The 11,749-nt window shown below is 30.7% G+C and overlaps 1 pseudogene; it reads left to right on the top strand.

Moving 5' to 3' along the window:
* The first annotated feature begins 810 nt into the window (after nucleotides 1-810).
* On the top strand, nucleotides 811-1,719 carry LOC149542125 (uncharacterized; annotated as a pseudogene).
* Nucleotides 1,720-11,749: the final 10,030 nt, after the last annotated feature.

Here is an 11,749-nt window from a genome sequence, read left to right as displayed (position 1 = left end):
CCAACACTAATGGAACAACTTGGACCTCAGTGGCCTTCCTCCTCTATTTGCCAAGCAATGTTATATATGATGGTGAGCCTTATTATGTGGCGGCTGGGCATATGGGCTCTCTCAATACTTGCACCAAACCCTTTTCCAACCATTCACTTTTTCCAATCACGTCTCTATATTTGGTCTCAAAAGCCATTTCCCAAATTATTTTTACAGCATTGTCCTTTTCTTCAAGGTAGCCCTCTTGAGACTACACACAAAATGAGAAATCACATTGGACAAGGTAAGCAATTTCATGGCTTGGGATGTTAGAGTCAAAGTCATAGTTAGAGCAACCAAGGCATCTTCGCAAATCTCTACCAACTATTGCAACTGGTTCAAAGCTTGCAATAGCAAAACGTGTGTTTTCCTAATCCTTGTAGTTGTGGTGGCATTGTTTGTGCTTTTGAAGACAAAGTAGTACAGAGATCTTATCGAACAATGGGAAATTGAGTATTGGCCTAGTTTCACTACAAAGAGCTAAATGTTGCAACCAAAGGCTTCCAAGACAATAACTTTTGGGATCTGAAGGCTTCTGCAAGTGGAAGAAGCAGTTGTTCATTGTTTAATAAAATTTTAGAATTGTAAATTTTCGTTATAGTGCTAATTAATTAATTAATTAAAAGAAGTCTAATAAAAATATTAGTTCCTACCTATATATAAACAAGAACTAATAAAAACATGTTTGTATCCATATTTATACTTTTTAGTATTTTTTTAAAATTATAAATTAATAATTATGCAACCTTGATTTTGTTTTATTGGAAAAACTGTCATATAATGCGTTTTGCTTTTTTTTTTAAATATGCTTTTAAATCTAGAGTAAATGAAAGCAATCAAGGAAACATTGAAATTGAATCCCATGGCTTGGATCGGTATTTAATCTCATTTACTTACGAATTGTTTGCACGCAAATTAGCTGCAACCCAATTTGATTCCATTGAATCCATCTGTGAAGGAACTGCGTTTGATTGGAAATTGATTATAAAGAAGAGTACACCAGTGTTTATGGGAACAATAAAGAATTTTGTAACTTGGTCTGCCTCGCACAAAGGAAACCCTTTCTTTGCCACTGATCCCGCTTCTCCTCCGTCACTGGAACTTGTGAGCTTGCCAAATTACGGGCCATCTGCTTCTCCAGCTCCAAATTACAATCATATTGGCGACGACTTCAATCCCAGGATAATTATCGTGATGCTCTTCTTCATCATGTTGTTGGTTATAATTTTTTGGATTGTCGTGGAGAGAAATAGAACTTCCCGACGACCAGGTGCGAATAATAATAATGATGTGAGAGGCACGGCGACCGTGGTCCAGAAGCGGGCGGTCATCGAGAGTTTCCCGGTGTTCAGCTACGGTCTGGTGAAGGGGCTCAAATCTCATGAGGCAAAGGGATCGGAGTGCACCGTCTGCTTGAGCGATTTTAGGGACGAGGAAATGGTGCGGTTGCTTCTAAAGTGCAGCCACGCATTTCATCCGTAGTGCATCGACATGTGGCTCTGCTCGCATACAACCTGCCCCGTCTGCCGGATTAGCCTTGTGCCGGGCGAGGACTTAACTCCCGCAGCCACGGTGGAGCCACGGACAACGCCCGAGCAGGTTGTGATCGTTGTTGACAACGAAAATATCGAAGTTACCGAGTCGGGCAACGATTCGACGGACGTTCAGTTGGATGATGGGAAGAAATAGAGGGAGAGAAACAGATCAGTGTCCACAAGATTCTGTATGGCGCTGTCTTCCCCCTGGAAAATCCTATAAACTTTCAAAGGACCCAAGCCTGATGAAATCATTCTGCATTGCCAGAAGTGGCCTTGGCACTCCTATATGTTCCTGTTATTTTTTCTCCTCTAGTTGAGGGATGTGTAACAGTAAATTCAAATTTTAGTGCCTCACGTTTCACCAATATCGCAGTTAGGCTGTTTAGACGACTTTTGAAAGGGAAAAGGCTCTTCAACTTTACATCTGTATCTGTGCATTTAGAGGCTATCTTCAATGAGTACTTATATTTAAAATAAGATTCAATGATAAGTCCATAGAAAATTATATGTTCCACAATTCATTTAATCATCGTAAAATTATATGTAGAATTTCAATGTTACATTTAATTGTATAATGTAATACAAATCTAAATAAGTTGATAAGGTTACAGTAGTTAAAGACATGCAAAATAATAATTATGTATTAGTAAAAGCAATTTTTAAAGAAAAGTAGAAGAACAAATATAGAATAAAGCTGTTTTTTAAAAAAATTAATTTTTTTTTCTTCAGAACATTCTAGTAAAATAAGGTAATTATTAAAATCTATTTTGATTATGAGACATGATAATAATAATAATAATAAATTCCTTTTTATTTGTTTTGCAAATATATTGTCAAATATTTGATTATTTGATTTTGTATGATAACTTTTGTATATTTGTACTAATTGCATGTAAGAATGACATGATTTTAATTTAATATTGTTGTATTATTTGAGTTTTATTTGATTTTGCATATATTTCTTCTAAGAGATCAATATTTATCTAAAATTTGTTATTTTATTATTTATATCATTTAAGTTTTGAGCTACAATTTATGTAGATTGATCCAAATCAATTGTATGGTTTAAGACAAATCAATTCAACTTTTTAAAAAATCATATACCAAATTTTACATCATTGTACATACTAGTCATTTTGTCATAGTTTGATGCATGAAACATTTCAATTACCATCTTTGAAGGTACATTTAAGAGCTAGTAACAATTCATTTTAAAACACCTAAAAATTGTCAAATGATGATTTTATGTGGACCTAAAGAGAGAAGACTATAATTTGTAAGAAAGGTTAACACATAATAGAATGTAGGGCATCTTGAGCTAGGAATAATAGTTGCTAATGTTCAACAATATGCATATTGTTTGTGTGTGCAAGTGTTTCAAATTTTTATAGAAGTTGCAAGTTTTTCAACCCAACTATCTAAGAAATAGGAATCTTGGGTTGAACTAGCCATTATCATGCCTAAGAGGCCTTAAGAGAGCATGTTCACTAAATTTGCAAGTCATCTATGAATGATCTAAATAGATTTAGTAAATAAGGAACCTACAATAACAATTAAGACATACTCATTACAACTATGAGATCTATTTATCATGTATCTAAAGTGCAATAGAGCATATCCAAAGTTGTTTAGGAATCATAAATATTTATATTCACACTTTCATTAATATTGCACATGTTCTAATAATAAAAAAACACATTTTCTAAAAAGAAACATATTCATGACAAATAAGCCCCATCCAATTAAGTTGCATTAACACAAAAAACTTCCAAAATGTCAAACACAACTTCTAGTAAAAAATATAATTTTTGACTCAGAAGTATGGTTTTCAAATAGAATTATCAATAAAATTACCTTAAATCTACATAGCATATATTTTATAAACTAGATACATGAGAAGTAATTGTACAAAGATAAGAAAACAAAAAGTAGTCACTCCACCTTTTGCATCCCTAAAGACCTTAAATTTTGTGTGATCTTTTGTAATGATCAAGCCTAAAACCAATACATTTACACAATTTCTTTGATCATGTTATAATATTCTTGTAAAGATATTAGGAAAAGTTTTTCTTAATTCATCAATTTATCTCCATTAGTCTAATTCTTCCACATCCTTAAGTATGCATGTTCTCTTTCCCTCTTGTATCACTTTAAACTTAATATAATGTAAATAAAACACTTATCACTAACCAATATAGCCGACCATTATTCATTATCCTTAAGACTAGTTTTCGCCTTTCGAAAGAAACTAAAATTAAATGATTATCAGCAACCAATAGAGTTGCCCATTATTGTTACTCCTTAGGACTGGTTTTTGCCTAAGTTCTAAAGCAAGTAATAGCTCCCCAATTTCATTTTGATGGATCCATGAAAAGTTATAAACCAAGATATAAAATGAATACAACATAATTAAAAACACAAATTTTAAATATTTTAAAGATATTGTCCTTTCATTATTTTAACAATTAAAAGATGGTCTGCTCAAAAAATATTAATATAAGGAAAACAAATTCTTGGCATTTTCTTGTATGTATAAAAATATTGTATTTGTCTAAATACCATTGGTTGATTAAGTTATTATTTTATACCATCATGGTTCATATAACTAATGCCTGAGTGTAGATTTTAATGCATAGATATGAATGTGGACTAAAAAATTATTCTTTATGAATTTCAAAAGTCTAGAACATACTCTCATTTATATCAAAAAAATGAATATTAGGAGGAGCATGCTTGATAAACAACACATATATAGGTGTTATCTAGGGAGGTATTTGTTTTCATTTAGTCAAGCCCTTATTATTAATTTGATGTTATAGTTGATGATTAAATTTTATAGGTAACCATCCAATAAGTTTAGATATTTTGATGCAAAGCAGCCATATAATGTTGTTTCTTGATGCAAGGATGAATTAGGATGAGGCAAAGTCCAACTTGGTCTAGGTGAGTTCTCTAAGGCTCAAGCACGCTATAAAATTGGTCAGGTCACAAGGTCCATAGGTGATCGATACTTCCCAAATCACCAAATTCAACAAATCCCCCATGTTCCTACTTGCATGCATGCAACTCCAACTAACTCCATTTGACGCCACACCTTCCCTTCAACCTTTACAAGAACCCCCTAGGATATTTGCATAATCATGGCTATTAGACTACCAAGGAGAATTATAATGGTATTAGACATATTTTTCAACATGTTTCTAACTATTCCCAAAGTTTCTAACTTGTTTTGAGTGCCCACAACATCAATCAACACTTAGACCTAAAACATACCTAATACAATTAGGTCTCCAATTCTAATTTTCGGAAAATAACTTCAAAATTCTCTAAAACACCCAAAAACCTAATTTTATATTTGAGCACTCATTTGGAAGGACTATAAAATTCCAAATATTAAGACCCCCCAAATTGCTCAAGAAAATATGGTTTTAAGCCAAACTAGCTAGGGCTTTCTCAAATTTAATGTATCAATGGAAACCCAAACAAAATCACTCCATAAACACTTAAAGGATGCGTCAAACTCACTTCATCCTCCCTTAAATATAATTCTACACCTCATCTACCTCCCTAATTTAAATGTTTCACAATTTTTCAATGGTAGAATAGGGAGAAACATCCCATCCTTACTAAAACCCTAGGTGTAGGTCATAATAGACCACTCAAAAAAAAAAACATTATCTTAATACTTTTCTCTATCTCATCCTTTTTCTAATTTTCATTCCCATCTATATATCTCTACTTAATTATTGATAAGAATTCTCATCCAAGGTTGGAGCTTTTGGATGAATCCACTTTATTGCATAAAACATGTTTGTATCCATATTATTAGTAGTTCTTTTTAATTAATAAATATGCAACCATATAATTTGTTATGGAATTGTATTAAAGAATACAATTTTTTAAGTTTTTTTGGGAGATGCTTTTAAATTTACAGTAATGAAAGCAATCAAGGAAACATTGAAATTGAATCCCATGGCTTGGATCAGTATTTAATCTCATTCACTTACAAATTGTTTATACAGAAATTAGCTACAACCTAATTTGATTCCATTGAATCCATTTGTGGAGGAACTATGTTTTGATTGGGAATTGTTTATAAAGAATAGTACACCAATGTTTATGGGAAAACGAAGAATTTGGTAACTTGGTCTACCGCAGACAAAGGAAACCCTTTCTTCGCCATCGATCCCGCTTCTCCTCAATCACTAGAACTTGTGAGCTTGCCAAATTACAGGCCATCTACTTCTCTAGCTCCAAATTACAATTATATTGGTGATGACTTCATGTTGAACTAATTAAAAACAACATCATAAAGAGTAAAAATAGAGCTAAAAAACATAGTAGCAAAACAACATATCAACTATGCACACTTTATTAGTCCCTTCTTTATAAGGCAGGGAACTAATATTTTTATTTACCCCCCTCCTATTTTTTTTCAGTAAAAAATCATCATTTCCTAAAGTCATGTCCTAAAGTTGTAGATTGAATATTTTTAATTTTATTTATTGTAACAAAAATCCCTTTTTCTTATTGGTTAAGGGCCATTTTCCTGGGCATTAATTCTTTTTTTCAAATTGAAAAATATCCAAAAAATCTAAAGATAAGGATGCAATAAATGTAATACTGTTAGAATTTATTAGGGTCATATCATATGTCATATCACAGGAGTTAGAGGAAGCCTGCCCGAGGAATGAATTGAATGCATCTTGGTTCCTCCAAGTCTCTGTTCTTACGTGAGTAATGAGATTCATTCTAGCTGAAGGAAACAAAATAGGGGATGGATGACAAATAAAAGGGAAGGAATTTTGCTAGTTATTCATTCAATTGTAAAAGAAATGTACTAAATTTCTCATCCATGATCATGAGAAGCAAGCTGTAATCTTTTAAGTACCGTATTTCCCATCCCTATTGAGCATTAAATGAGCTTTCTTTTAACATATCAAATCATTTTTTATGGGATATATGACACATTTGCTTTTACATTCTCATTTTTTTATTACGTTTTATCCCTTGAATGAAATCATGCATCGATCTTTTATCACATGTATAGAAGGTTAATTAAGAGGGCAAAGATCAAGTTGTATTCAACAATTTGAGAATATTTAAAGAAAAATAAATGGAGAAAACTCAACCAATAGCTAAGAAACAAAGTATGGGAACAGGAAATGATAGGGAGGGAAGAAAAATTCCTCCTGGAGTTTGGGATGGATGGAAAAGAAATCTTCACTAGAAATAACGAAATAAAATAAATTCCAGACATGCCAAGAATCAACAAGTGAGAGGAAATAACTATTGTAGCATGTCGTTTAAATCATGCCGCTTTATAATCTTTTAGAATATGAACATAATTATATTAATAAAAAAAGAAATGTTCAACCAATGGCTAGCATGGTTAATGGCTTTAGAAATTGGAATAGAACAATTCCTCTTTATTTTCCTATACAAATTAAAAAATAAAGAATGCTCAACCAAGAGAATAGAGCAATTTTCTCTTTAATAATAATAATAAATAACTTTTAAAATTATGAAAATAAGGGAAAAGCCTACCTGTCCATCAATATCACAAAATTATTTCTGCCAAAATTATCGGCAAACTAATTCTACTCATGTTCATTCATGTTCTTTTGCCTTTGCTTTTACATTCCGCTTTTCCACTTTATCACGGAACCTAAATAAATAATAAAATATATTTGATTATATTATATGGGTAGAGATTTTTTTTTTAAATATTGTTGTTGATATCCTCACTTTTGGTTTAAATAAGGTCATATTATACAACCACAAAACCAACATTATTATTATATTATAATATTTACTACAAATATGGACACATAATATTTAATAGATAAGAGGCACATCCCTCATTAAATAGTTTTTAAAAATATATATAGATAGTAAAATTTAATTTTTATTAATCTATAAATTTATTTATTATTTAACTAAATTAAATAATTAAAATATTATATCTATAAAACCATTCAAAATTTGTGTTGTATTCAAAATTTTCTAATATTTATATTATTTATCAAATTTTAATTTTTGGTAAAGAAATAAATATCAAGACAAATAAGTCTAATATATTTGTTCATATTTCACAATCAAAAGTGAATGAAATATAAAGAATATGCATTAAGTAATTAAATAGATAAACAAATATTAGACATATTTTTCACAAAAATGATCAAACATTAGATCATATAAATATAGTTTTTTTATTAAATGTTATTTAAAATAAAATAATTTATTTTTATTTTTATTATACTATTAATTATTTCTATATTTCAAGTTATTTTGGACAAGGGAAACACAAATTCATAAGTATTGGAACATTGCATTGGATTTACTTTTTCTCATTAAATAAATGAGATGTGAGATTATATAGTTACAATTATATAAAATGAATTAAATTTAGTTTAGTTATAAATTTTCTAATGATGTGCATATTGCATCGTATCTAGATTTCCATTTTATTTCAAAATTTCATTTTAAAGTAAACTGTAGATACATTTCACTTCGTATAGAATCTGAATCTATTTTTAAGAAAAATCAATTACTCAAATAAAAATAATTTTTTAATTGTGCAACTAAAATCAGATTTCATATTTATTTAGTTAAATAAATTTTATTGATATTGAATTTTTTTAATCTTTTTCCAAAATATCCTAATAATATATTTTACATTAATCTATGAAAAAAAATGTTACCATTAAATATTTTTTCTTTTGTCAATTAAACATTTTAATTTAAAGAAGAACTAATTTTTAATTATCATTTAATTCCCATTCATATTTATTTTTAAGATCAAATTTTTAAAAACATTTTCAAATAAATAAAATAATTGTATAGTAGAATACTATCAAAGTTATCTAAAAGTAATTTTTTTATTATATAACTTAATACATAAAATAGTAGATAATAATCCAAATATTATTTAGTAAAATACACCTAGCACCTAACTAGGACTTCTTTAGAGAGTTGTAACAAACATTTGCCACCTATGATAAATTTTTAAAAGTAGGAGTTTTGGGAAGAAGAAAACCCAAATTTGCAACTAAAAAATTCTATCTCCAAGAGTAGGTAGCAAGTTTATAGATATAGAATAGATGGAAAAATCTAGACCGTAAATAATCCTCACAAGACCTATTCCACATCAACAACCTTTGCTCAGCATCATGACCGCTATGAAACACACTTAATATTCTCTCTGTACTTGTCACATAGTTTTGAGATTTAGATTGCGAATGGGAGTGAGTTGGAAGCATTCAAAATCTGGGGCTTCTGGTGGTGGCAGGGGAGCCTACTAACAAACAGGATAAATTTCAGAAAAGCAACAACTTTAACACAATACATCTTACGTTTTACATCAATGTCAAACTATCCAGTGCTTTTGATACAATTGTCCTTAATACAAATAATGTAAATCCAATTACTCCTTGTATAATGCATAGAATATGATAGTTTTACATATACAGTCTTCTCAACATACCTATTCATATATTAAATGCGTTATTTTTGTGCAATTTGAAAATCTGCTAATTTCAAAATACAAATAGAAAACTTTCACCATTTTGTTTTTTAACTGCCAACTTCCTCTCTTTCTCACTATCTAATTCTTTTGATACAATTGTCCTTAATACAAACAATGTAAATCCAATTATTCATTGTATAATGCATAGAATATGATAGTTTTATACATACAGTCTTCTCAATATACCTATTCATATATTACATGTGCTATTTTTGTGCAATTTGAAATTCTACTAATTTCAAAATACAAATAGAAAACTTCCACCATTTTGTTTGTTTACTGCCAACTTCCTCTCTTTCTCAAAAGTTACAACAACTTTTGAAATCAATGTTACAATTCCATGGATTGAACCAAAAAATAGATCTGGTTGTATGTATAAGCCTCCTCCATTCTTCCCACATAAGGCACGGACTAAAGCTCGATCAGAGCTCTTGTTATTAAAACACTATAATTTTTCTTCATGCATTTACAGCTGAGAGGAATGCTATATTTATAGAACTTATACATATTTCTAGAGACTTCTTGAGAAGGTTCAAGAAAGAAAACATTCTAGAGATGTCTATATATTTTTCAATTTACATATTGCTCAAAGAAAGAAACTTCATAGTACGTATTAAATGCATTCGTACCACTGAATAAATAAACATTATTCCAACACTTAGAGCCCGAGATAATTCTCGTGGGAATCTTGTCCATCCTAATCTTGGTTATAATTTTCCAGATTGTCTACATCAGCGTGAAAGGCTTCTTGATTGTCATCAGTAAAGAAAGAAGATCAGCTTTCCGAAGATCAGATAGAAGCTTCTTGGTTGTCATCAGGGAAGATAGAAGAGCTTTCCGAAGATCAGATACGAATGATGATGAGGAGGAGGAGGGAGACCTGGAGGGGGCGACTGTGGGCCTGGAGCGGGCGGTCATCGAGAGCTTCCCGGTGTTCAGCTACGGTCTCGTGAAGGGGCTTAAATCTCATGAGGCTAAGGGATCGGAGTGTGCCGTTAGTTTGAGCGATTATGTGGAGAACGAAATGGTGCGATTGCTTCCAAAGTGCAGCCACGCTTTTCATTCGGAGTGCATTGACACGTAGCTCTGCTCTCACACAACCTGCCCTCTCTGCCGGGTTAGCCTTGTGCCGGGTGAGGACTCAACTCCCACAGCCACGGCGGAGCAACGGACAACCCCCGAGCACATCAGCATCGTTGTCCACAACGAAAACGATGAAGCTCCGGCGCAGGCGGGCTACGATTCGACGGACGTTCAGTTGGGTGATGGGAAGAGAGAGGGGGAGAGGAACAGAGCGGAGGGTTGATAGAAGAGATCAAGTCGGCTTATAGTCTTGAAGAAAGTAAAGAGGTCTTTTACCCTTTCAAATCGCTCTGATTATAAACCCACAAGATTCTGTATGGCGCTGGCTTCCCACACGCTTAGCCCCCTGCAAATTCTTATAAAAGACCCAATCCTGATGAAATCTTTCTGCATTCCCAGAAGCGGCAGGCTTTGGCACTCTTATACTGTCTTACAATTTTTTGTCCTCTGGTTTGACGAATGTGTATCAGCAAATTCAAATTTTAATGCCTTATGTTATCGCAGTTATGTGACAATTTTTTGAATTTCAATATATTTGATATTGTCTAACTAATTGTATAATGTAATATAAATCTAAATAATTGATAAATTTGTAAGCAATTAGTGCGAGCAACATATGCAAAAGAAATAATTATAAAAAAATTATTTTGAAAAGAGCACATCTCATTCTCTTTTAAAGAAATAGACCTAAATATAAATAGATAATTATATTAAATTATTATTTATAATTATATGAGTATATACGTAATAAAATTAATTTTAAAATTAATAAAAAATAAATTATTAAAAAAGTAGGAGAAGACGAATTAGAATAAAGCTTTTTTCTTTTTCCTTTTTACTTTTTGAAACATAAAAAAATAGAACATTCTAATAAAATAATATAATATTAAAAGATATTCTTTTGAGTAGGCTTGATAATAATTAAATATAATTTTTTTACATTCTTCTTTATATTGACTAAATAAAGCTCAAATAAAGTATACCAAGGCATAGCTTTATCTTAAAGATGTTTATCAAAGAGGTTTGGCCGTGAACTTGTTTTGTGGATTTTTTGGTAGTTTTATAATGTGAGACAAGTTTTCCATCATAAAAAAACAAGGGAAAGTCACAGTTAAAAGGACTAATTACTGGGCGTTCAAATATATTGTCAAACATTCGACTATTTGGTTTCGTATGATAATTTTTGTATATTTGTACAAATTACAATTATTGTACATTTTCTCCCTAGTTTTGTAGTTACACATATATCTTTGTGGATTTGTAATAGAGCATAAAAATGACATGATTTTTATTTAATATTGGTTTAATATTTGAGTATTAATTCATTTTGCATGTATTTCTTTTAAGAGATCGGGATCTCTTCATCTAAATTTATTATTTTATAAAATATTTTTAAGTTTTGAGTTACAATTTATATGAATTGATCCAAATCAAATGTGTAATTATAGAAAAATAAATTCAAATTTTTAAAAAAATCAAATACCAAATTTTAGATAAGTCCAAATAAGACAAAACTTTAAAAAAAAAATTAAAATATATATATATATATATATAGAGAGAGAGAGAGAGA

Source organism: Cupressus sempervirens, chromosome 8 (assembly GCF_028749045.1).
Source record: "Cupressus sempervirens isolate cs-2001-9-10 chromosome 8, ASM2874904v1, whole genome shotgun sequence".
Taxonomy (NCBI): domain Eukaryota; kingdom Viridiplantae; phylum Streptophyta; class Pinopsida; order Cupressales; family Cupressaceae; genus Cupressus; species Cupressus sempervirens.
Note: the sequence above shows the minus strand (reverse complement) of the source record. Positions and strands in the feature narration are given on the sequence as shown.